Here is a 23,471-nt window from a genome sequence, read left to right as displayed (position 1 = left end):
TCTATATGTATGTATGTATATATATATATATATATATATATATATATATATATATATATATATATATGATAGATGTATCTTTTGTATATGGGTGTCATGCAAGTAGTTGAATGTTCAATTTTCGAACAAACTGAATACTGCCACATGAGAGTTAAATCTTATTTGATCACAAATGCTGTTTTTAGTGGGAGATCACAGTACAGTTGGAGTGGATATTTTTCCTTTTCCTTCCACTATTGTGCAGTGTCAGAGCAGATGAGTAGCAGTAGCTGCAGGAGTTTCTACCCCCTCCTTTTGCAAAAAAACACTTGTATGCATGTTTTGCAAGTGTCATTTATTTATTTTTTACAGGTTGCATTGTGATCATTAGTGTTGGTTGCTTTTTATTTGAATTCTAGTGCATCAGAGCATTTGATATAAACTTGTTTATACGTATATGGGGAGAGAAATAAAAAGATGCAGGTACAGTTTTAATAAGGAAAGACTCACCCAGACTCTGCTCCACTTTGCTGTGAGTGAAAGGTTGGTTTGCTTTTTATTTGTTGTATTTTGTATTAGTTTATTTCCTTTTTATATTTTGAGTGCTGTGATTTGTTTTCTTTACCTTGTGTTTTGCTTGTGTTCTGCTTTTAACTGCATATTAAAACTTCAAAAGACCCCACAGCTCTGTCTCTTGTGAGTCAGGCAGAAATTTTCCCCACCCTGTCACTGTCGTGTTCTTAAATACCACTGTCTTTCTAGTTGCCTGCCTCATGCTAATTTGACCATATATCTCATTTTCTCTCTGCTTTCACTGGCTTGTGTGAGTAAGCACAAAGTTATCATTTTGTGAAATCACTCCCCTTCAACTATTTAAATTTATTGGCCATTCTACTGTATTCCATAGTACCGGAATACAAAAGTGATCACCCCCTTTCAATCTATCTTGCTGTTTTAAAAATAGTGACTCTCCACTAAAACTTAACTTTTTAGACAGGTAAAACTTAAGTTACCTACTTTAACATCTAACGTCTCTAGTGCACACTGCATTGTTTAGGGCAAACCATTTTTTTTCATCTTACCTTTAAGCATCCCTGTGACTAGCACTTGCTCTAATACCTGCTGGAAAGCACTAGGAAGCCTTAAACTGATACAAGCACTCAACTCTCCTTATTAATAAGGAGAAATTAATCATAGGCACTAAACAGCCTATAATTGCAAGGTACCTTGCTAAGGTAAGGGAAAACCACTCCTGTACTTAAAAAAAAAAAAAAAAAAAAAAAGCACCAAAAACAGGCATGTCCAAGGGTCAGCATCCGTTGATTTCTCCTGTCCACCTGGTGAATCTGGGCATACTGGGGCAGTGCAGCAATTGCTTCATGTACACAGACAACCCTCTCATCCTACTATTTAACACTACAACCTGTGAGAGATGCACTTACATAGCCTAACTGGAAGCAAAGCTCTCTCCACCCAAGATTGTGCTAGACAGTCAAGAGGAGAAGGTTAACACCCGCACTACACCTCAAGCAACACATAGCCCTTCTAAACTCACACCACCAACACCCACATATAGTAATACTAAATCCACATATGCGGAGGCCCTTAATTGTAACCTGCCCAAACAATAAGGACCTCCGAAGCTGAAACGCGTACAAACACCAATCACAACCAAAGTGTCACATAGCTCACAACACCAGTGTGCCACCCAGCAACAGCCCCTAAGGCAAGACAACATACCTAACACTTTAGTCATAGGTGACTCTATAGTTAGGCACACTGATGTCCCACTCACCAGGCTGAACAAGGAGAAAATTACAGTGAGCTGCCTGTCTGGTGCCAGGATCCGCCACATAACTCATGCACTCAAGTCACTCCACAACAAGTACAAATATGACTCTGTCATTGTCCATGTTGGAGTGAGTGACTTGAGACATACCTCCCTGGACTACATGAAAAGAGACATGGAAGGGCTCTCAGATCATGTGCCCCAGGCAGGTATGACCCTAGCCCTGAGTACCATCCTGCCTTCGCCCAGAATGATACTACAATATAAAGACAAAATGACTTCAACAATTGGCTAAGCTTCTGGTGTCATTCATAGGGGATCCAGTATCTGTCTGCCTGAGACGACATGATCGACAGACCACAATGCTTTGCCAGAGATGGTCTGCACCTGTCACCCCTGGGATTCAGGTTACTGGCAAAGGCTCCTGCCACCCCTATAGTGCCTTTTTTAGGCAAATTTCAAAGGACAAAACCACCACCGTAACAGGTACAAGCATGCAAAATTTGAAGGTAATGCTACTCAATGCTAGAAGTCTAAACCTCAAAATGCACTCTCTCGAGGCACTCCTAAAAATGAAATCCATTGATATCTGTGCAGTAACTGAGACCTGGTTCAAGGCTCCAGAGAGCAGCCCTGCAATACCAGGCTACAACTCTTACCACACTTTTCGGCCACCAAACCAGGATCGAAACACTAAAGGTGGAGGAGTGTCCTCATTCACCAAGAATATTCACACCACCAGGTTAGTTGCCCAACACAAAATTCTCCAGGTGCAACTAACACTAGGTAAGACTGCAATCCAAATTGTAGCTTGCTACAGATTCCTCACCATGCCCCAAGATTCTCACTACACCTTTCTAAACATACTGGAAAATATTAATATACAACCAAACACCCTAATACTGGATGATTTCAACTACCCTGCCATTAACTGGGAAAACTACTTGTGTACCAACACCTTTGCCCAACGGTTTTTGGAATTCATAAATTCCAATGCCCTGGATCAACTAATCCATAGTCCCATCTGGGGCTCCAATATCCTAGGCCTGGTCTTTACCAACATAGGAAATCGATGCTCCAGACCTATGGTCACCCCCTCGTTGGTCAGGTCAGACCATAAGCTAATCATCATTAACATCCACATCCCACCCCCACCCCCCAGTAAGGAAACCTCCATAAAAAACTTCTCCAAAGCCAACTTCATGCTACTCAAGACAGAAGTTACAAACTTCATTACACCTATGCAGATGGGAACTGAAAGTTCGACTGCTGAGTCCTACACTAAGGCACTGTATGAGCACATCCACTCATGCATGAATCGTGCCATCCCAAATAGAACCAAGATGCTCTCCTCCAAAACAAGGAAGCCAATCTGGTGGTTTCCTGCCATAAACAAACTTTACAACAAAAGGAAAAAACTGTTGCAGAAAAGAGGAAAATCCCAGGATGCAAAAAACTCCCTTACCAGCCTCAGTAAGAAGCTGAGATCCCTCATAAAATCCTCCAAAGCTAGTTACGAAAATAAAATTGCCAAAGATTCCAAAGACTACCACAAGGCATTCTATAACTATGTCAAGAATTTAAATGGCAATGCTCAGATCTGCTCTGAGCTACAACAGAATGACATTAAATATACTGATCCCAAGGATATTGCCAGTATCGTGGCAGATCGATTCAGTGCCAACTTCACCCCCCTCTCACCCCCTAAATGGCACATCTCAGTACCGGAAGATTGCCAAATTCCGGTAATAACGGCCACACAGGTAAAAAAACACACTCTCTAAAGCTAAGAATACAGCATCCCTGGGACCAGATGACATCCCGGGCTGTGTACTGCATGAACTACAAAATGAACTGGCACCTCACGCAAGTGTCATATTTAATCATACCCTCACCACAGGCTTCATGCCCACTGAGTGGCGCACAGCTACAGTTATCCCACTCCACAAGGTGGGATCCACCTTGGATCCTGAGAACTACCGCCCCATCAGTCTGAAGAGTCTGATCTGCAAGGCCATGGAACGTATTATCATGGAACTTGTAAACAAAGACATTGGCAACCTTAAAACACTGGACCGCACCCAGTTTGGGTTCATGAAGGGCCGATCTTGTCTCCTGAACCTGATTGACTTCTTCAAATCAGTCTCCAGAGCTGTGGACACAGTCCACACAGCCTATCTGGACTTTGCCAAGGCCTTTGACACCATCCTCCACTCTGGAATCATAGATAAACCGACTAAGCTGGGCATTAATCCCTACGGCACTCGATGGGTTGCCAACTGGCTTACTGACAGAACCCACACTGTAAAAGTAGCTGAGTCCAAATCCAGCTCCAGACAAGTGACAAGTGGAGTACCTCAGGGTTCAGTCCTGGGACCTCTCTTGTTTGGCATCTACTTCTCTGAAGTACAGGCCAACACTAAGGGACTCTGGCTAACAAAGTTCGCAGATGACTGCAAACTGGGAGCCATTATTGAATCCCCAAATGATGTTGATGCTCTACAAAAGGGCCTTACAGAAACAGATGCTTGGTGCCAGAGCCATGGGATCAAGCTCAATGCCAAGAAATGTGTAGTTATCCCCTTTGGGGAAAAAAACATGTACCCATGAATTACCATATACATGGCAGTACACTAAACACCAAAAGTGTGATAAGAGACTTAGGGACACAGGTGGACAGTGGTCTCACCTTCAATAGTCACATTGCCACAACAGTTAGGAAATACTTCTATGGGGCACACCTCATCACTAAGGGTTTTTCGTCCAGGAAAAAAGGAGGTCATTGTCCAACTGTACTCATCCCTCATTAGACCCATTATAGAATACAATGCTCCATTTGGTATGTACCTCTCAAGACATCTGCATCAAATGGAAAGGCCGCAAAAATACCTCACTAAAAGAATCACAGGCCTAAAGCAGATGCCCTATGCTGCTGCCTTAAAAAACTCCAGCTATATTCTGTCGCATATCGTCTACTCCGAGGCGATCTCTGCTTAACATATAAGGCCATGTCAAACCCAGAGCTGTTGGACATGCTCCACTTAAAGAAATCCCAATCCCTCAGAGCCACACACTCTAGGGATCTAAACCTTGTCATCACAATAAACAAAACATGCTGGAGGGATAGGTTCCTGACCCAGAGACTCCCCAGACTCTGGAATAGACTGCCCATGCATGTCAAGCAGAGCACCTCTTTGGCCCTCTGCAATAGGAACCTTGATGACTGGATGGGAGAAAGGAAATTCACCCCAGGGATCACGTCGGTCACCCTGCTAAACAGGGGTCCAGGGAAGTAAATAGTGTAGGAAGAAATAGCCAGGGAATTGTTATGGCTAGGCTTGTATAGACTCTAGGGCCGATAGCCTAGTACCAACCTATGAACTTATAAGGTGGATATTAATGTGAGACTTTAGATTGTATGAATTTTTATAGTAATTTAGTGTATATAATAAAATATTATTTTGTCTGTTTCCTGTTGTGATTATAAGAAAAACAGAGGAGTTCAAACTATTGTTTCTGTAGACAGTGACCTATTGAATGAGGGGACCCAGTTGTTACAGTGGATGTTCAACTAATTTAGTAACATCCAGTGCTGTAGAAGATTCTATGATTCTTCCTGGTCATGCATTTGGAAGAAAACAACTTGGATAAAATAGGTTCCCCCTGCTGGCACCAAAATATGTGTGAGTGATGGGAAAGGGTTGAAAGTGATGAGGAAGGTTGGCAAAAGGTAAATAAAAGGAGACTGAGATCATTAGGTAGTATGGTAGATAATGTAGCGGTTATCTCCCTACAAAGTAATGTTGTCTCACCTGCTACATGATTAAATTTAATGGGTGCCTAGGCAGTGAGAACTCTCAGACATGGAACTTCACAAGTTCTTGTCCTAGGGTATTTGATGTTTAGGGGAATTAAGAATCTATTTCCTAGACAGGACAGAGAAAAAAAATACTGTGCCATGATCAGGTTGCAGTCTCATCAAGGATATTAGAGTTGCCCTGGAGTATTGTTTAAAAAGTCCCTAAATTACGATTTTGTAGGGGTGGTTGGTGGTAATGATGAGTAAGTTTTATGAGGAGATTGATACCATCATTTCTGAAAGTAAAAAAATTAACTTTAAATTAGTTACTTATGCTATGTGGATGGAAAAATACCAAAATCAGGTTAAGTTAAATGTAGCCTGACAGATCACTAACATAATAAGGAAGCAGGAGTTAAGTAACTCTGTTTTAGGACTTAACCATGTGGTAATAAATATGTGTAAAGCTTATGATATTTGGATGGGATAAAATGCATCTTGGTCCCCAGGATAACAGGGTGACTAAGTCAACTAAATTAGCTTCAAGTTGATCTGTTTTTATGTATGGAGTGAATAGGAAAAAGGCTGGAGATAAACCTCTTCTTAATTTGAATTTCTTTTTATGAAATGGAATGAGTCCAAGTAATTATGTAGCCAGGCTTTGAGCCCAACTTTTCGAGGGGTAACTAGGACATACTTTTTATAGCTGAGACTTTGTTTAGAGAGTTAATAAACATATAGTGCTTGAGGGATAAGGGAGCACCACAACTTTAGGATAAGTAGAAAGTGGTGGCATCTTAGATGACAAAACACTACTTTTAACATAAACTATTTTCTCAGGACATACTGTTGACATCATTGGAGTGTTTATTGGTTTAGGAAAATCTAAATGGAGAGTGGCACATTTGTACAGACCACCCAGTCAGTCCAACAAATAAGTTGAAGCTGTGCTTCCATTGATATTTGTTTTCAACAGAGTTATGATATGGAAGTGGGTGATCTAAATATACTGCTTGTGAACTGGGGGCAGTTTGGCCTTTGGGAACAAGGGCATTGACTCCATTATAAGAACCAGGAAGGAGATGGGTTACTTGCAGTAGATGATAAATCAACTAGGAAGAATAGAATTTGAGACATTGTTTGAATTAAGGATATAAATCTTGTTACCTGTAATGGTATAGAACCAGAGCGGATGGACTGTGATCATGTGTGTGCTTCTGTTTAGAGGTGAATAAATCCTTGGTAATGGACACCTTTCTTGACTTTCCTGCAAAACCTTAAGTATTATTTGTAGGAAGTTTGTAATTTGAGATTGGCTTGATGACATGAACCATCAGTCACTTTCCACTTGTGATTTTATAGGCCGCTTTATTCAGTGATAGATGCATTTGTTCCAAGTATAATAGCTAAGAGATACTGCAAGAAGAAAAGTGCCTGGTGGACTGAACAGTTGGATAGATTTAGTAGAAGGAAGAAAAAAATATGTTTGATGTTTAGGAAGTCACCTAGTATGTATAACAAAAACAGGATCGAGAAATTTATAATCCTGTACTGACGATTTCTGAGATTAAGAAAAATGCATTTTTTAAGCATTTGAGGAGTTGCAGGAAGCTTTAAGAAATTTGTATTGATGTGTTTAAGGAGGATAACTTATCTGATTCAAAGCATTCAGCAATTATTATTTTTAGAAAAGTTTTCAGCCTTGTTTAATTGTTCCTTGCTAAACAAAACCGGAGTCTGAGTGCACTGACGCATCTCCTACCATTTCACTTACTATGGTTGATGAAGTATTAAAAGCAGTAAATCCTGTATCATCTGCAGGGCGTCTTAATTTAAATGGATTTTTTTCTTTCAAACCCCTATAAATTATCGGATCCCTGTATTCACTAACTTTTTTAAATGGCTAAGTAGTCAGGATATGTCCCTTATATATGGAGAACTGCTGTTTTTCCAGTAACTAAAGGTGACACAAACAATTCTGTGGCCATTTTCAGACCTGTTAGTTTGACATGCATTATTAGAAAATATTTTGAATTGGGTACTTCATAAATTAATGAATGTGGACTTATGACTAGATATTAACTTCTTCCAACATGGATTTAGAAAGAGAAGATGTATGATCAATTTGATTAATTTTTGCCAGAATATTTGGGAAGCCATTGATATGGGTCTACCATTGTATATTGTGTATTTCTATCTTTCTAAGGTCTACGATCCTGTATCCCAGTGTGCCATCACGAAAAAATTGTATAATACAAATTTTAGTGATTCCCTCTTCACTCTGGGAGTTCAGCAAGGGTTAGTATTGGGGCTGGATTTATTCAATTTATATATATATATATATATATATATATATATATATATATATATATATATATGTCTGATTTCCTTGTAAAAGAGGGAGTGTACATCAGCAAGTTTGATAGTGACTCTAAAATTTGATCAATTATAAAGTCAGTTAAAGATCAAGAAAGAATTCAAGGTCCCTGAATAATCTGTATTTATGATTTAGGAATAACCAGAGTCAACAAAACAGAAGTTATTCGTTTTGGAAATAATTTTCATTATCAGTATTCCTTAAATAATGTAATTGTCATTAGTATTTTCTGGCATAGTTTTATGTTTCTCATCTGTCCTGAAACTGCTTACCCACTATTTCTGAGGTGGAGTTTATAAAACTGGTCTAACAGCTTTTGTGTTATCCGATTGCTTCAAGGCTTGCTGATTTAAAAATAGTTTCTGTTTGTAAATTCTTGCATACAGTGTTGGAAACTCCTGGGTTCTGCCTGGTGTGATTCTCAAATAATCTGGAAATATATTGCTGATTGATAAGTATATTTCTTGGCATTTTAACCTTTCAGAGTTCTGCATTGTCTTAATTTTGCCTGATTGAATTATTGTTTGCCTGACTGAACTATTTTATATATTTTCTGGCATAGTTTCAGGATAGATGAGAAACATAAAACAGTTCCCCCCTCCCCCCATGCTATTCTTGTAGAGTTGTTATAGTTGGTGGCTTTGCAGTTGCCCGCCCCTACTGTAAATTTGATCTGGGACACCCCTCCCAGTCTGGTGTTCACTGTACTTAATACAGAGAGAACATTTGAGAAGGCCAACCCACTTAGGTTCTTCACCTCAGCTCCTCCTCCTACCTCTCTCCTTGCACTTTACTAAAAAAAATTGCACTTTATTTTGCCTTTGCCTCTTCTTAGAAGTACTCAGTTGTATTTATTCTGCTGCATTTATTACTGCTTGGTAGTAGCCTGATTAAATTGTAACTGTTTTTCTAAGCCTTTTGGTTTAAGCAATTGGGCTTCAGACCAGTTGTTTTACATTGAGAAGGTTTGTGGTCTGCACTGTTGTGGCAGGACAGGTAGCTTACATCCTTCTAAATTGGGAATTGCTGATTGAAGGCTTAGTGTCTGTTATTCTCAAAGTGTATTAGTTCTGGTTTAAGCACTTGGGCTTCAGGCCAGTTATTTTACATTAAGAAGGTTTGTGGTCTGCACTCTTGTGGGATAAGAGGTTATATTCTGCCATTCTGAGCTGGGAATTTCTGGTTAAAGGATTATTGTGCCTGCTTATTTGAACTGTTTCTTTTTGAAATTGGTGCACCTTGTTTACTGTAGCATAGACTAGATTCAGGCATGCTGAATCTAGCTTTGTTTGTATAACTTGAGCACTAATCCAGGCCATCTTTTTTGGAGAAGGTACCCCTGCACCCTAGTGGCAGGAGTGCACAGTTAGAAGTTGTCTGATTGAAGACTGCTGGAACAGGGCTCAGTTTTGAGCTTTTTACTGGTTAATTGGTTAATTTGTTTAAATCATGTTGCTTGTTTTGTATTGTTATATAAAAAAATTGCACTTTATTCATCTGCTTTTACTGTATTTGTGTTTCTTTGTACTTTATTGTCTTTATTCTGCTGCATTTATTACTGCTTGTTAGTATCCTGATTAAATTGTAACTGTTATTCTAAGCCTTTGGTTGAAGCACTTGGGCTTCAGACCAGTTCTTTTACATTAAGAAGGTTTGTGGTCTGCACTGTTGTGGCAGGACAGGTAGGTTACAGCCTTCTAAGTTGGGAGTTGCTGATTGAAGGTTTAGTGTCTGTTATTCTAAGAGTGTATTAGTTCTGGTTTAAGCACTTGGGCTTCGGGTCAGTTATTTTACACTAAGAAGGTGTGGTCTTCACTCTTGTGGCAGGAGAGGGTAGATTCTGCCCTTCTGAGCTGGGAGTTCCCGGTTAAAGGCTTGTTGTGCCTGCTTATTTGAACTGTTTCTTTCTGAAATTGGTATGCCTTGTGTGCTGTAGCATAGACTAAATTCAGACCTGCTGAATCTAGCTTTGTTTGTATAACTTGAGCACTAATCCAGTCCATCTTTTTTTTTTTTTTGGAGAAGGTTCCCCTGCACCCTAGTGGCAGGAGTGCAGTAAGAACTTGTCTGATCGAAGACTGCTGGAACAAGGCTCAGTTTTTAGCTTTTTATCGGTTAATTTGTTTAAATCAGTTTGTTCATTTGCTACTGTTGCATTAAAAATTACACTTTATGCATTGCCAGTTAGCTAGGGTTAAACTCTTCCTGGCACCATAAAGTCTGCTCTTCAAATTTTCCCTTGGAACTAGTCAGTGTTTTAGTTTTAGCACTCAAATCTGTTTCTTTGAGCTCAGCACTTGTTCAGAACTTGTTGTAAGCACTAAGTAAGCTACAAATTACTACAGCACTCGACTTTCCTCACTTGTCTAGAGGAAAACAGTTTTTAGTACTTAATAAATAAACACCTATCCAGGCATGTCTAAGGGTCAGCTCCCAGTGTTTTCTCCTGTCTACCTGATGAATCTGGGCATCTTGGGGCAATGCAGCAATTGCCTCATGTACACAGACAATCCTCTCCTCTTACCACCCAGCACTACAACCTGTGAGAGATGCACTTATATAGCCAAACTGAAAGCAAAGCTTTCTTCACCCAATACTGGACTAGACAGTCAAGAGGAGAAGCTAAACACTTGCACCACACCACACTCATCACATAGTCCCTCAAAACCTACACCACCAAAACACGCACATAGAAACACAAAATACATACCTACATTTGTGGAGGTTCTCAATAAAAATCTGCTCAAGCAACAAAGACCTCCAAAGCAGAAACACATGCAACCTCCACCCCCCCAACACAACCCAAATGACAGCCCACAAACTCAGTGTGCCACTCAACCACAGCCCATAAGGCATAACAATATACCCAACACTCTAGTCATAGGTGACTCTATAGTCAGGCACACTAATGTTCCACTCACCAGGCTAAACAAGGAGAAAGTTACTGTTAGCTGCCTGTCGGGTGCCAGGATCTGCCACATAAAGCACACACTCAGGTCACTCCACAACAAGTACAAATATGACTCTGTATTGTCCATGTTGGTGTGAATGACCTGAGACGTACCTCCCTGGACTACATGAAAAGAGACATGGAGGAGCTCTCTGATCTTGTAGCCTAGGCAGGTATGACCCTAGCCCTGAGTAGCATCTTGCCATCACCCAGAATGATACCACAGTACAAGGACAAAATGATTGACTTCAACAACAATTGGCTAAGCTTCTGGTGTCATTCTAAGGAGATCCAATGTCTGTCTGCCTGGGATGACATGATCGACAGACCACAATGCTTTGCCAGAGATGGCCTGCACCTGTTGCCCTTGGGAGTCCGGATACTGGCTAAGGCTCTTGCCACCCCTATAGTGCCTTTTTTAGGCAAGGTTCAAATGACAAATTCATCACTGTAACAGGTACAAGCAAGCAAATTCTGAGGGTAATGCTACTCAGTGCTATAAGTCTAAACCTCAAAATGCATTCACTTGAGGCACTCCTTAAAATGGAGTACATCGACATCTGTGCAGTGACAGAGACCTGGTTCAAGGCTCCAGAAAGCACCCCTGCATTACCAGGCTATAATTCATACCACACCTTTCGGCCACCTAACCTGGACCGAAACACTAAAGGAGGAGGCGTGCCCATATTCATTAAGGATATCCACATCTTCAGGCTAGTTGCTCAGCATAATGCATCCGAGATTATCCAAATGCAACTAACTCTGGGCAAGACCGCAATCCAAATTGTAACTTGCTACAGATCCCCCACCATGCCCCAAGATTCCCACTCCTCATTTCTTGATGCACTGGAAAATATGAGGGTACAACCCAACACCCTAATAATGGGCGATTTCAACTACCCCACCATTAACTGGGAAAACTACTCATGTGCCAACTGTTTTGCTCAATGTTTTCTGGAATTCATAAATTCCAATGCCTTGGATCAACTTATCCACACCCCCACCAGAGGCAGCAATATCCTAGACCTGGTCATTACCAACATGGGCGACCAGTGTTCCACACCAGAGGTCAATTCCTCGTTGGTCATATCCGACCACAAGCTAATCGGCCTAGACACCCACAACCCACCCCCATTAGGGAAACCACCGTAATAAATTTCTTCAAAGCCAACTTCACTCTTCTTAAGACAGAAGTGGCAAACGTCACAACATCCATGCAGACGGACAATAGAGGTACGACGACTGAATCTTACACAAATGCACTTTATAAGCATTTACACAAGTGCATGGATAATGCTAACCCTAACAGAACCAAGATGCTATCCTCCAAAAAATGGAAGCCAGTCTGGTGGTCCCCTGTCATAAACAAACTACAACAGAAGAAAGAAACTGTTGCAAAAAAGAGTAAAATCCCATGACTGGAAGAACTGCCCGGTCAGCCTCAGTAAGCAGCTGAGATCCCTCATAAAATCTTCCAAAGCTAGTTATGAAAACAAAATTGCCACTGATTCTAAAGACAACCACAAAACATTCTATAGCTATGTCAAGAATCTCAATGGCAACACTCACATCTGCTCCGAGTTACAGCACAATGGCACTAAATATACAGAACCAACTGATATTGCCAACATCCTGGCAGATAGGTTCAGTGCTAACCCCCCCCCAAAAAAAGGACCCATCTCTGTATTGGAAGAATGCAAAGTTCCTGTAATCACGGCTGCACAGGTAAAAACCACACACTCCAAAGCCAAGAACACAGCATCCATGGGACCTGACAACATCCCAGGCTGCATTCTACATGAACTACAGAATGAACTAGCACCCCACCTAAGCACCATGTTCAGTCATAGCCTCACCTCAGGCTTTATGCCCACTGAATGGCGCACAGCGACGGTTATCCCACTCCACAAAGGGGGAGCCACCACGGACCCTGGGAACTACAGCCCCATTAGCCTAACGAGCTTGGTCTGCAAGGCCATGGAACGTATCATCATGGAACTTATAAACAAAGATATTGGTAATCTCCAAACTCTAGACCCCACCCAGTTTGGGTTTGTAAAAGGCAGCTCATGTCTCCTAAACCTGATTGACTTCTTTGAAGCAGTCACCAAAGCCGTAGACGAGGGTAAGGTGGTTCACGCAGCCTATCTACATCTCGCCAAAGCTTTTGACACCATCTCCCACTCTGGAATTATAGATAAACTCACTAAACTAGGTATAAATCCCTATGTCACAAGATGGGTTACCAACTGGCTCACTGACGGAACCCACACTGTGAAAGTAGCAGACTCCAAGTCCTATTTCAGACCAGTGACAAGTGGAGTACCACAGGGTTCAGTCCTGGGTCCTCTTCTGTTTGGTATCTACTTTTCTGAAGTACAGGCTAACACAGAAGGTCTTTGGCTAATAAAGTTCGCAGATGACTGCAAACTCGGAGACATAATTGAAACTCCTAACGATGTGGACATCCTACAAAAGGGCCTCACTGAGACAGATGCCTGGTGTCAAAGCCATGGCCTCAAGCTCAATGCCAAAAAGTGCATTGTCATCCCCTTTGGTAAAAACTCTGTACCCTACCCGTGAGCTACTTAACACCGAAAGTGTGATGAGACCTTGGGGCACAGGTGGACAGTTGTCTCTCCTTTGATAATCACATCACCACAGTAGTCAGGAAATCCTTCTACGTGGCACACCTCATCACAAAAGGTTTTTCATCCAGGAAAAGAGGCCATTGTTCCCCTCTACTCATCACTCATTAGACCTATTATAGAGTACAATGCCCCTTTTGGTATATACCTCACAAGACATCTACGACAACTGGAAAGGCTGCAGAAATACCTCACAAAGAGGATTACCAGCCTCAAACAGATGCCCTACGGAGACCATCTCAAAAAAACTCCAGCTTTACTCCATCTCATATTGTCTACTCAAAAGCGATCTCTGCCTAACATGCAAAGCTATGTCAAACCCAGAGCTGTCGGACATGCTCCTCTTAAAGAAATCCCAATCCCTCTGAGCTACATGCTCTATGGACCTAAACCTTGTCACCACAATAAACAGAATGTGCTGGAGGGATAGATTCCTGTCCCAGAGACTTCCCATACTCTGGAACACACTACCTATCTATATCAAACAAAGCTCCTCATTAGCACTCTTCAAGAAAAATCTTGATGATTGGATGGGAAATAGGAAATTCAATCCGAGGATCACCTCTGTGGCTCTGCTCGACAGGGGCTCAGGAAAATAATTTTCTTAGGTGGCGAAAGCTAGGGTACCTTTTTAGCTAGGCTTGTATAGGCCCTAAGGCCGATAGCTTAGTACGTACCTATGAACCTATGATTAGAGGTCTAGGTGGTGGTGTAGATTATTTATTTATTTATTTATTTATTTATTTATTTATTTTCATTTGTTTACCAGGATGGTCTAGCTGGGACAGAAGTGCCCATTTTCACTGGAGTCCTGGAGAGAAAAGCTCCACATATGACATTTTACATACAATGCACAATTTACATTAATAAAGACGTTTAGTACATATTATTGGCAGCTTATACAATTGGTGAACAAAGAAATTACAAAAGTAATCATTCTGAATCACAGATAATATACAAGCCATACAGAGTACATATGTAAGAACATTTCAGATGAGTAGTTTTCAGCTAGTAAAATTTATATAGGAGATTTCATACAGTGGGTGGAAAGCAGATATAGGAATTAGAGTCTGGCTACTAAACTTTTAATACATTTAGGAGGTGTAATAGCTCATTGAAAGGCTATACGAGTACTGTTGCAGAAATCAGCAAAGTCAGTGGATATTGTTGCAGATTAAGTGGTGGTATGATATTAAGGTAAGCTGTGAGAGTACCTGAATGTCTCTCCTGGTTCAGTGGTAGGCCTATAAGGGTTAGGAAGAGAAGGAAGTAGACAGGAGGGATTAATGCTAAGACCATGATGGTTAGTAGAGGAGAGAAGTGGACAGGATGGAGAGATGCCAGAGTAGTAGAGTGGGGTTTAGAATAGTTGTAATGGTTGAAGTTAGGTAGATAGCAGGTGTACCTATAAAGGTAACTCACATACAGTTATTAGGGAATGCTGTTCTGCTGTAGTGAATATCTTATGCCATATTTCCAGCAGGGATGAAAGAGTTCTCAATTTACTGTATATGGTGATGGATCTTATGTTAAATATTATGCCTTAGCGTGTGTGCTTAGTTGATGAGACTGGAAAAAATCCAAAAATATTTTACAAGGCAGATCAGCTTGACTGACTGAGTTGTCTCTGTACTCTATTAGTTGTAAGTTAATTAGAGGTGACTGTCAATATTTCACTGGCAGCTTCCTTAGAGATTTAATTTAGATCTAATCATTTTGGAACAAGGAACTCTCTGTATCCAATGTCAGTTTTTGTTTGATTCAACCTTTGGGTTATCTGACCCAAATAGATGGGACCTCTGTGCTTTCCAGTAGATTCGATCCAGGGCTCTGACTCCTCCCCTTACCCACAATACCCTCCTTCCTCAGAGTACCTCAGATCTTGTTTGCTGTTTGATCCAATAGGACATGGAATATGAAGGCTCTGCCAAAGCTTGTTCGGATAAGTGATTATTTACTGTTTTATTGTTACCTGTTAGAAATCCTCCCGTACAAATATATATATATATATATATATATATATATATATATATATATATATATATCTTTTAGGCAGTGTCTGATATTTTGGTAGTTCTACTTTAGCCTAATTTTTTCTGGTATTTCTTTAAAAAAAAAAGTTAATTTATATAACTGCACCTATAGTTTTGCTATAACTATTTTACTCATTGTCATTTTTCATAAGTGTTTTCTCCTGTACAGCACTTCCCTTCCATTGCCATAACAGACAAGACCACTGGTTTTAAGAAGTGCACGACCTGTGGTCATAAGACCCTCCCCCCAAAGGATATGCTGTCTTTCTGCATTTATTGCTTAGGTTTCACAAATTTAGATACCAAAAGTGAGGCCCGTGCCTCCTTTGGCTTTCTCGCACTTCAAGAACAATGGGACAAATTGGTTTTAAAGGGCCCTCTTCCCACCCAAGTGGAGAGCTTGTCACCTACTGTTGTAGGATTATCTTCTTTGCCTCAAAAGGGTGATAGAGATAAGCCAGTTAAAGAAAAAGAGAGACAGAGAGGGAGAAGTATAAGGAGAAAGAAAAGGAACTGGACAAGACATCCCAAAAAAGGCTGAAGGATATGTCAAGTCTGGATCCAAAGATTCAGATGTGCTTGGTTCTGGTGCCTCGTCATTTCCATTCCTCCATGTTTCTCACCAGAACCGGTGAGTCTGAGGCGGCACTTCCCATTTCTCCAAGAGAAACGACCTTATTTGCCATCATTGGTGGCGTCATCCTTCAGGTGCATCTGCTCATCTGGCAGTGTTTTAGAAGCAGATATTGACAGGTTGATGCAGAAATTCCTATGGATACAGATTCAACTGGGGGTCCTTTGCGCCTACCTCTTCGGGGGTGCAGGGTCTGATCTCAACTACTCTGCCACTGTTATCTCCTGTATTAGGCTGTTTGTTATATTCAAAGTCCTATGATACAAGCCTACTGGGTAGAGCACCTGTCGGCGCTAATGGTCTTCTCCAATACAACTCCTGCTTCCCTTACACTCTTGACTCTGGTGATGACCGATCAGGAGGTTTATGAGCAAAAGCATTGGAACTGTGATTAGCAGGTCGGGGTTGGCTCCAGGGTTATCAGAGCCATCCCTTCCTCTTGGTGCTGTGGCTATTGATAACTCTTAACTATTATCTGCCTCAGAGCCTGATCTTGTTGGCACAGAGGGTATCCTTCCTTTTCGGTTAGGGGAGTTGCTTCCTCGGCTCCAGTAGTGACTTTGGCTTTCAAAGCAATGAAAAGAGTCGTCTCCAGATTGAGAGAGGAAATGATTCTACCACACTCTGGTATGTTCTGATTTCCAATTAAGTTCTGTTTGTGTCTGCTCATCCTCATCTGCAAAGACTGTCTGTCTCGCACTGCCTTGAGTATGTTCTTCAGATAAGCATCCCATCCAAATTTGAGTCTTCTCTACAAGTCCCCACAGAGGAGATGCCAAGAAAACAGATCAGTAAGAAGAGGTATTTTGACTGTCACTAAAGTCACTTGAAGAAGACATGGACCTTGATGAAGGAGAGGGTTCCACATGATCCCCTTTTGACGACATTTCATTTAGAGACATGTTAAAGCTGATGAAACAACAAGGGGATTGGTCATAGGAGGTTCCCTCTTTGGAAGATTCGGTGTTCCTTGAGGTGTTTGGGGATGGCTCTTCCACCTCCTGTTTGGTTCCACTGGCTAATGAGCTGATACTTAGTCTCTCAGCAGGCCTGGAAGGAACCTTATATGGTGGACCTTATCCCATGTAAACCTGACAATCTTAGTATCTCCTAGTAATAGATCTCATTAGAGCAAGGATCCCCAATAGATGCCATGGTTCTGATGGTAGCCACCAAGAAGGAAATTTTGAGTAGAGTGTATCTGTCCATCCCCCCTAAGAGACAGTCTAGGGCTGTGGATAGATTTAGGAAATTAACATTTACTTTAGCGACTTTAACACTCAGCACATTCGTCTACCTCATACATGACTGGCTTTCAGAGGGACTTTACCTGAGAGAGACTTGGCCAGTTCTTTTGTCTTCTCCCTGCAGACATCCAAAAGTCAGAGTTACCTGAGAGAGACTTGGCCAGTTCTTTTGTCTTCTCCCTGCAGACATCCAAAAGTCAGAGTTATCTATCCTACAGTCAATGTCCAACGTATCTGTGGATCTGCTTTCTAATGCACGTGATGGTACGTCGAGTGCAGCAGGAACGGCATTGCCATTTGATGGCATGCCTGGATGGATGTCCTTTATTAATATCTCTATTGCTGGTTCAGCACTTTTTGGGCCTAAGTTGAAAGATGCCCTCACCAGGAGCGAAGAGGATGGCAAGACCCTGTCTATGGTAGGAATTTGTTTTTCCGCCCTCAGAGAACCTTATCTTGGAAGCAGAAATTAGGGAAAAAGTTGTGGTTTGGTAAATCGCAGTGTTTTGTTCATGGTGGTCCTGCGGACAGACCTCCTGGGATAGAAAGAGGGTGGTTTCAACAGAATTCACCCAAAAGGCAGAAGTGGACCACAAAATCAAGAGTTTTGTGGTCCTTTCTTGGAGAAGTCCTTTCAGCGCTCCTGAATGGTTGCCTGACTGCCACACTCTAGAGGCGGTGTGTGGGGGGGGGGGTAACCCTGCATCCTCAAGCCTGACAGGTCATTATCACTCGAGATACTTGGGTGCAGCAGATTATTACCACAAGCTGTGTTATTCCATTTGTTTCACCTCCGCCAAAACAGAGGAAATTTCCAGTAGCAGGAGTAAGAAATCTTCTTAAGTGTATCATCCATTAGGTTCCTACTGACCAACTAGGATCCAGAATCTACTTAAGGTCATTTTTAGTTCTGAAGAAAACAAGGGGACCTAAGGCCAATTTTGGAACTCAGTTATCTAAACCAATTTGCAAAACAGGTAAAATTATAGATTGTAACAGTTCAGTCTGTTCTACCTCTTCTGAGGATGGAAGACTGGATGTGCTCCATAGATCTCCAGGACATGTACCATCTCATCAAGATTACAAAGCAGTCCAGGAGATATCTCCATTTCTGTCTCAGAGACAGTCATTTCCTATTCAGAGAGGTGCCGTTTGATCTCACTACAGCCCCCAGGATGTTCATCAAATGTTTGGCAGTGGTAGCAGCTTATCTCGTACTTCTTGGGTTCCAGGTGTTTCTGTGACCAGACAATTGGTTATTTTACTGCACCAATCAAAAATCTACTGAAGCAGTGCAGGAACTTCTTGGTCCGCCTTGCCCTGCAACTGGGAATTATAGTCAGTCTCCTCAAGAGTCATCTAATGCCAACATAATGGGTAGAATTTATCATATGCCAACAGAGCAGTTTGTCAAATAGACAGACTTCCCCTTTCCAGTTTACTGTCCCTGCATCAGGCAGCTTCAATAGTACTTCATCATCCTTGTCTTTCAGAAAGACTTGTTCTTCGGCTTTTTGGTTTGATGGCCACTGCTGTCATTCTAGTTCTGCAATCACGGTACTGCATGAGAGTTCTGCAGTGGACCCTTGTGGTCCAGTGTTTCCAAATCATGCCCCAATCTGCCTCGCATCGATTTGCAGGAAGTGGTTGACTTCCTCCATATTGTCATGGGGTCGACCATTTTTTCCTTTCCAACCCCTATAGCCATTTTAAACATGGATGATTCCCTTCTGGGATGGGGGGCATTTTGAAGGGAAGAACCTCCAAGGTTCTTAGTCAACTACAGAGGCCCGACTTCACACCAGTGTCTTGGAGATGAAGGCTGTCCTCCAAGTGTGCAAGCCCTTCAGGACTCTGTATCTGAGAGTGTGATTTCAGTTCAGTCGGACATCATGGCTGTAGTCTGATACATCATCAAATGGGGGAACCCAATCTTATCCTCTATGCCAGGAAGCCATGCGAGTGTGGCAGTGGGCGATGTCTTCCTGACTCTTTCTAATCACAGCACACATCCTGGGGACTTCCATTGTACTAGCTGACAAACTGAGCAGGTATATCCTTTTCCCTCACAAGTGATCCCTCAATCAAGCAGTAGCATCTCAGGTTTTCATTCACTGGGGCTAGCCTTGCTGTGATCGTTTTTCCTTTGTATCTAAACAACAAATTCAGCAGTTACTTTGCTCTGATCCCTCCACAGGGTCAATCACCAATGGACTCTATTGTCCACATTTGGCCTTTGAGCTTTCTTTATGCCTTCCTTTCACTACTTCTGATTACCAGATTTCAGCAAGCTGAAAGGTGCAAGGCCAAAGGGATTGTCATTGTCCCCTTTTGGCCCCAGCAAGTTTGGTTCTTCTCCCTCTGACCTCATCTAATCCACTTGCCCTGGATCTTGGACCCCCTCTCCAGATCTTGTTCACCACCCATCCGGACATTGTCTCTAGGACTTGAAAAATCTGAAGTTAGCCACATGGTTCCTTTTAATTCTAACGTTAGCCAGATATGCCAGGCTGTTTTCAGCTGTTATTAAAATTTTATCTTGTTCCCAGAGACCAAATACTAGAAATGCTTATCTCAGTAAATGGACAAGATTTGCCATATGAGTGCCTACCAACGGTGTAGATGCATTTTTCAGCCCCTCTTCCATCCATTTTGGATTTTTTTTTTTTAGCAGAGTTGTTTTACAACAGGTCTAGCTTCTCCACCATCAAGGTTGACAGGAATTTCTAATTATGACATAAGACAAAGCCAAATGTCCATTGTTTCCTTAAAGATTTCTAAGGCCTGTTTGAAAGGAGCCTTTCTTTTGATATGTCCAGTCAGGGATCTGGGTCCTCCATGGGATATCACTGTCATACTTTAGACTTTGACAAAACCTCTATTCATGTCACCATCTACAGCAGATTTAACGTTTTTGTCGTGGAAATCTATGTTTTTGGTGGCAAGGGGAATTTCTTAGTTGTAACTCATCTTGTAAACCCCATAAAGATAGGATTTCTTTGAGAACCAACCCTCAATTTATCCAAAAGTGGCTTCTGAAACAAACCTGTGTCAAACTATCAGTCTGCCTGCATTTTCACAAGATATTCCAACAGAAGAGAATATATTTTGCATTTTCTAGATGTTCTTCAACAATTTTGTTTCTGTTTGTATAGAACAAACAATTACAGGAAGCCTGATCAGTTTTATCTTGCCTACTCTAAAAGTCAGATTCAGTCAAGCTGTGTCTAAAGTGATCCTATCCAAATGGCTTTCCAATTGTATAACCTTTGTCTACAATCAATTGGGTTTGAACTTACAAGGCAAACTGAAGGTACACTCTGCCAGGGCTGTTGCTACTTCTGCTGCCTTTTTGGGTAGGGTACCTATTGATGAGATTTGTTCTTGGTCTTTTGTCCACTCCTTTGTATTGCAGTATAAACTAGATGTACAGTCAAGCTCTTGTACATCTTTTGGCTCTACCATTTAAAGGAAAATCCTTCCTGGATTGCACCTAGGTGTTTTGGTAGCTTGGGAATCTGTCCCAAAAATTGAATCGGATGAAAACTGACAACATCTGACACAAAAGTTACACATTGCATTGTTTTCATCCAGTTCAACATCTCGGTCTCTGTTCCCCAAATAAAATTGTTCTTTGTTCCCCAATCGAGTAGGTGGACCTGACCAGAGGCCTTGTCTCTGGGCAGCCTTCTCTGTCTGTCAATGTCATTCCTTGCCTCCTTATGTCAAGTAGACTATGTAGATTATCATGATAGGATACCACATTCTAACTATAATGGGCAAGCACGACCTGAGGTACTTTGAGGAAGGATAGAATTATGGGTAAGAGGAGGAGTCAGAGCCCTGTATCTAAGCTTTTGGAAAGCGCCAAGGTTGGATCTGATCAGATCTGATAACCCAAAGGTTGAACCAGACAAAAAGAAGACAACCTGGATCTAGCATTATGGTAAGTACATAACTTTCTTTTTTTTTATGTTGTGTCCAGTTTTTAGAACTGGTCTAGAGAGGAGATCATTTCATGGGAAAGCAGGTCAGTAATGCAGAAATATTAAAAAATGCAGTAGACATCTATTTTGAAAGGAAGTTTTTTTTCCATATCCATTAATAGTCTGCAAACATAAGTAAGGTCTCCTCGGAGGCTTTGAGTTTGTAACACCAATGTATTGAACATAATTGGAAGCTTAGGACATAGATTTATTTTAAATATATTAGACATCAAAATAAATTGAAAGAGTGAAAAAAAAATTAGACTGTGTGAAAATTTAAAATGATTCTTTTTTTAATTTTTGAAAATTTTTTTAATAATAATAAAATACATCTATGTTAAGAAAGAAGGACTCTGTTAGAAAAGTATGGGTTACCAGCACCATAAGTTTTGCTTTTGGACTGAATCTGACATTAACAATACTATGGTTAATTGAATGGCAAAGAATGGTAAAGAGAGTAAAGAAACAGTACTTTAGAGAAAACATGTTGGGTGCCTGTTAAACATTGAGTCGATATGTAGTGTTTTTAAGGACATGTGACATTTGTTTAAATCCGGGAAGGGGACTTGACTATAAAAGACCAATATATACATATATAGATTCATGTGTATATGTTTTTCCAAAAATAATGTTAAAGCACCTGCAGTAGTTTATTTTGTATTATCAGAAGTATGCAGATGAACATATGATAGGGTTTCCCTTTGACTGTGCACCCTCTCCTTCATCGTCAGTGATGTATGTGTCACCATATGCACATATGTAAAGCACAGCATCACAGCAATTATATTTTAAAAATACTAATTACTGTAATATAAAATACTTGGGGGGGGGGGGTTGTGACAAGCTTGTTGTGAGCAGTAGCAGGAAATGTGTTACAGGTGCAGTGCTTCGGCAACATATTTCATTTGGATAGAAGGGGCACATCCCTGATAGTATACTGACTCAGATAAAGAACCAATGCAACTTCATTACCATAACTTCTGACTCCGATTTGAATTGTACCAAGTGCAGTAATGAAAACTTTTTTGCAAATAATTCGTCTCATTTTAAGACTTCAGGCAGTAGATCATCCTTTGATCTCTGAAAAGCAAGTAATAATCTTTTGCAAAGTTACAAGAAAACATTACACAGATTTAATTTGCTGTCATTATTTTAGCATTAACAGTAATTTTGAACCAGATTTTCAGGTGTACACATTTCAGAGACCTGCATCATTGCTTTTTGCAGTTATTGTGCAGTACTGCCTTAAGTGGCGATGTCAAGTTTTTTTTGTTGTGTAATTTCAGGGCATAACTAAAAGCAGTGACATTGGCATAACTTGATTTAAGCTTGCACAGATTAGGTATTGAAATCACAGGGCTCAAAATATTCAAAATTAAGCAAATTTTGATCACATGTTCTGTCTCCTAAATGCAGGCCCATTCTTTGAGAGTTGTTAGTTTTATTTTTGTCAGGGACCAGCTCTTACCAGTGACAGAAAATGTAACTTAAATAGTTTCAAAACTTTGCTTAAACAGCACCTATGCCAAAGATGGCTCTGTTCTTCCTGCTCACCTGGCTAGCTTTATGTTTCTCCAACCAAAGCCACCTTGCTTACCCAGTTTTTGTACCTTATTGTTCCTCCTTATACTGCACTTGTTTCCTAAACTCTTCCTTTCCCTCCTTCTCTCATACCTCCCCACTAACTACAATTCATCCTCTGTACATTTATCTTCCTGCTCATTTCCATAACTTCTCCTTTCATATTTCTCTTAGCATTTTTAAGCTGCATTCTACTTGTCTGTTTGTAAATTGTTGCTAAACTGAAAAACATCCCAATTTGGTCTTTTACCTGCAGCCATCACGCTTTTAATGTATTGTTCTTGTGTGTTATTTCTCTATTCAATAATTAGGCAAGTTTATGTTAATTTCTCTCTTGTTTTTTGTGTTAAATGCTATGTTAATGTAAGAGATATTTAAAAATCATGTAACTAAGCTCATGCATAGGTAATTTTACTCTGCAGTTATAAATGTACATCACGTGTAACTT

The 23,471-nt window shown here is 40.8% G+C and overlaps 1 protein-coding gene across 1 annotated transcript in view; it reads left to right on the top strand.

Moving 5' to 3' along the window:
• AKAP10 (A-kinase anchoring protein 10) overlaps positions 1–23,471 on the top strand; it is a gene marked incomplete in the record, with an annotated part of 1,224,755 nt that overhangs the window by 147,325 nt on the left and 1,053,959 nt on the right.

The sequence above is a fragment of the Protopterus annectens genome, chromosome 13.part0, assembly GCF_019279795.1.
Source record: "Protopterus annectens isolate FY-2018-M chromosome 13.part0, PAN1.0, whole genome shotgun sequence".
NCBI lineage: Eukaryota > Metazoa > Chordata > Ceratodontiformes > Protopteridae > Protopterus > Protopterus annectens.
This window is presented reverse-complemented; position numbering and strand designations above follow the sequence as displayed.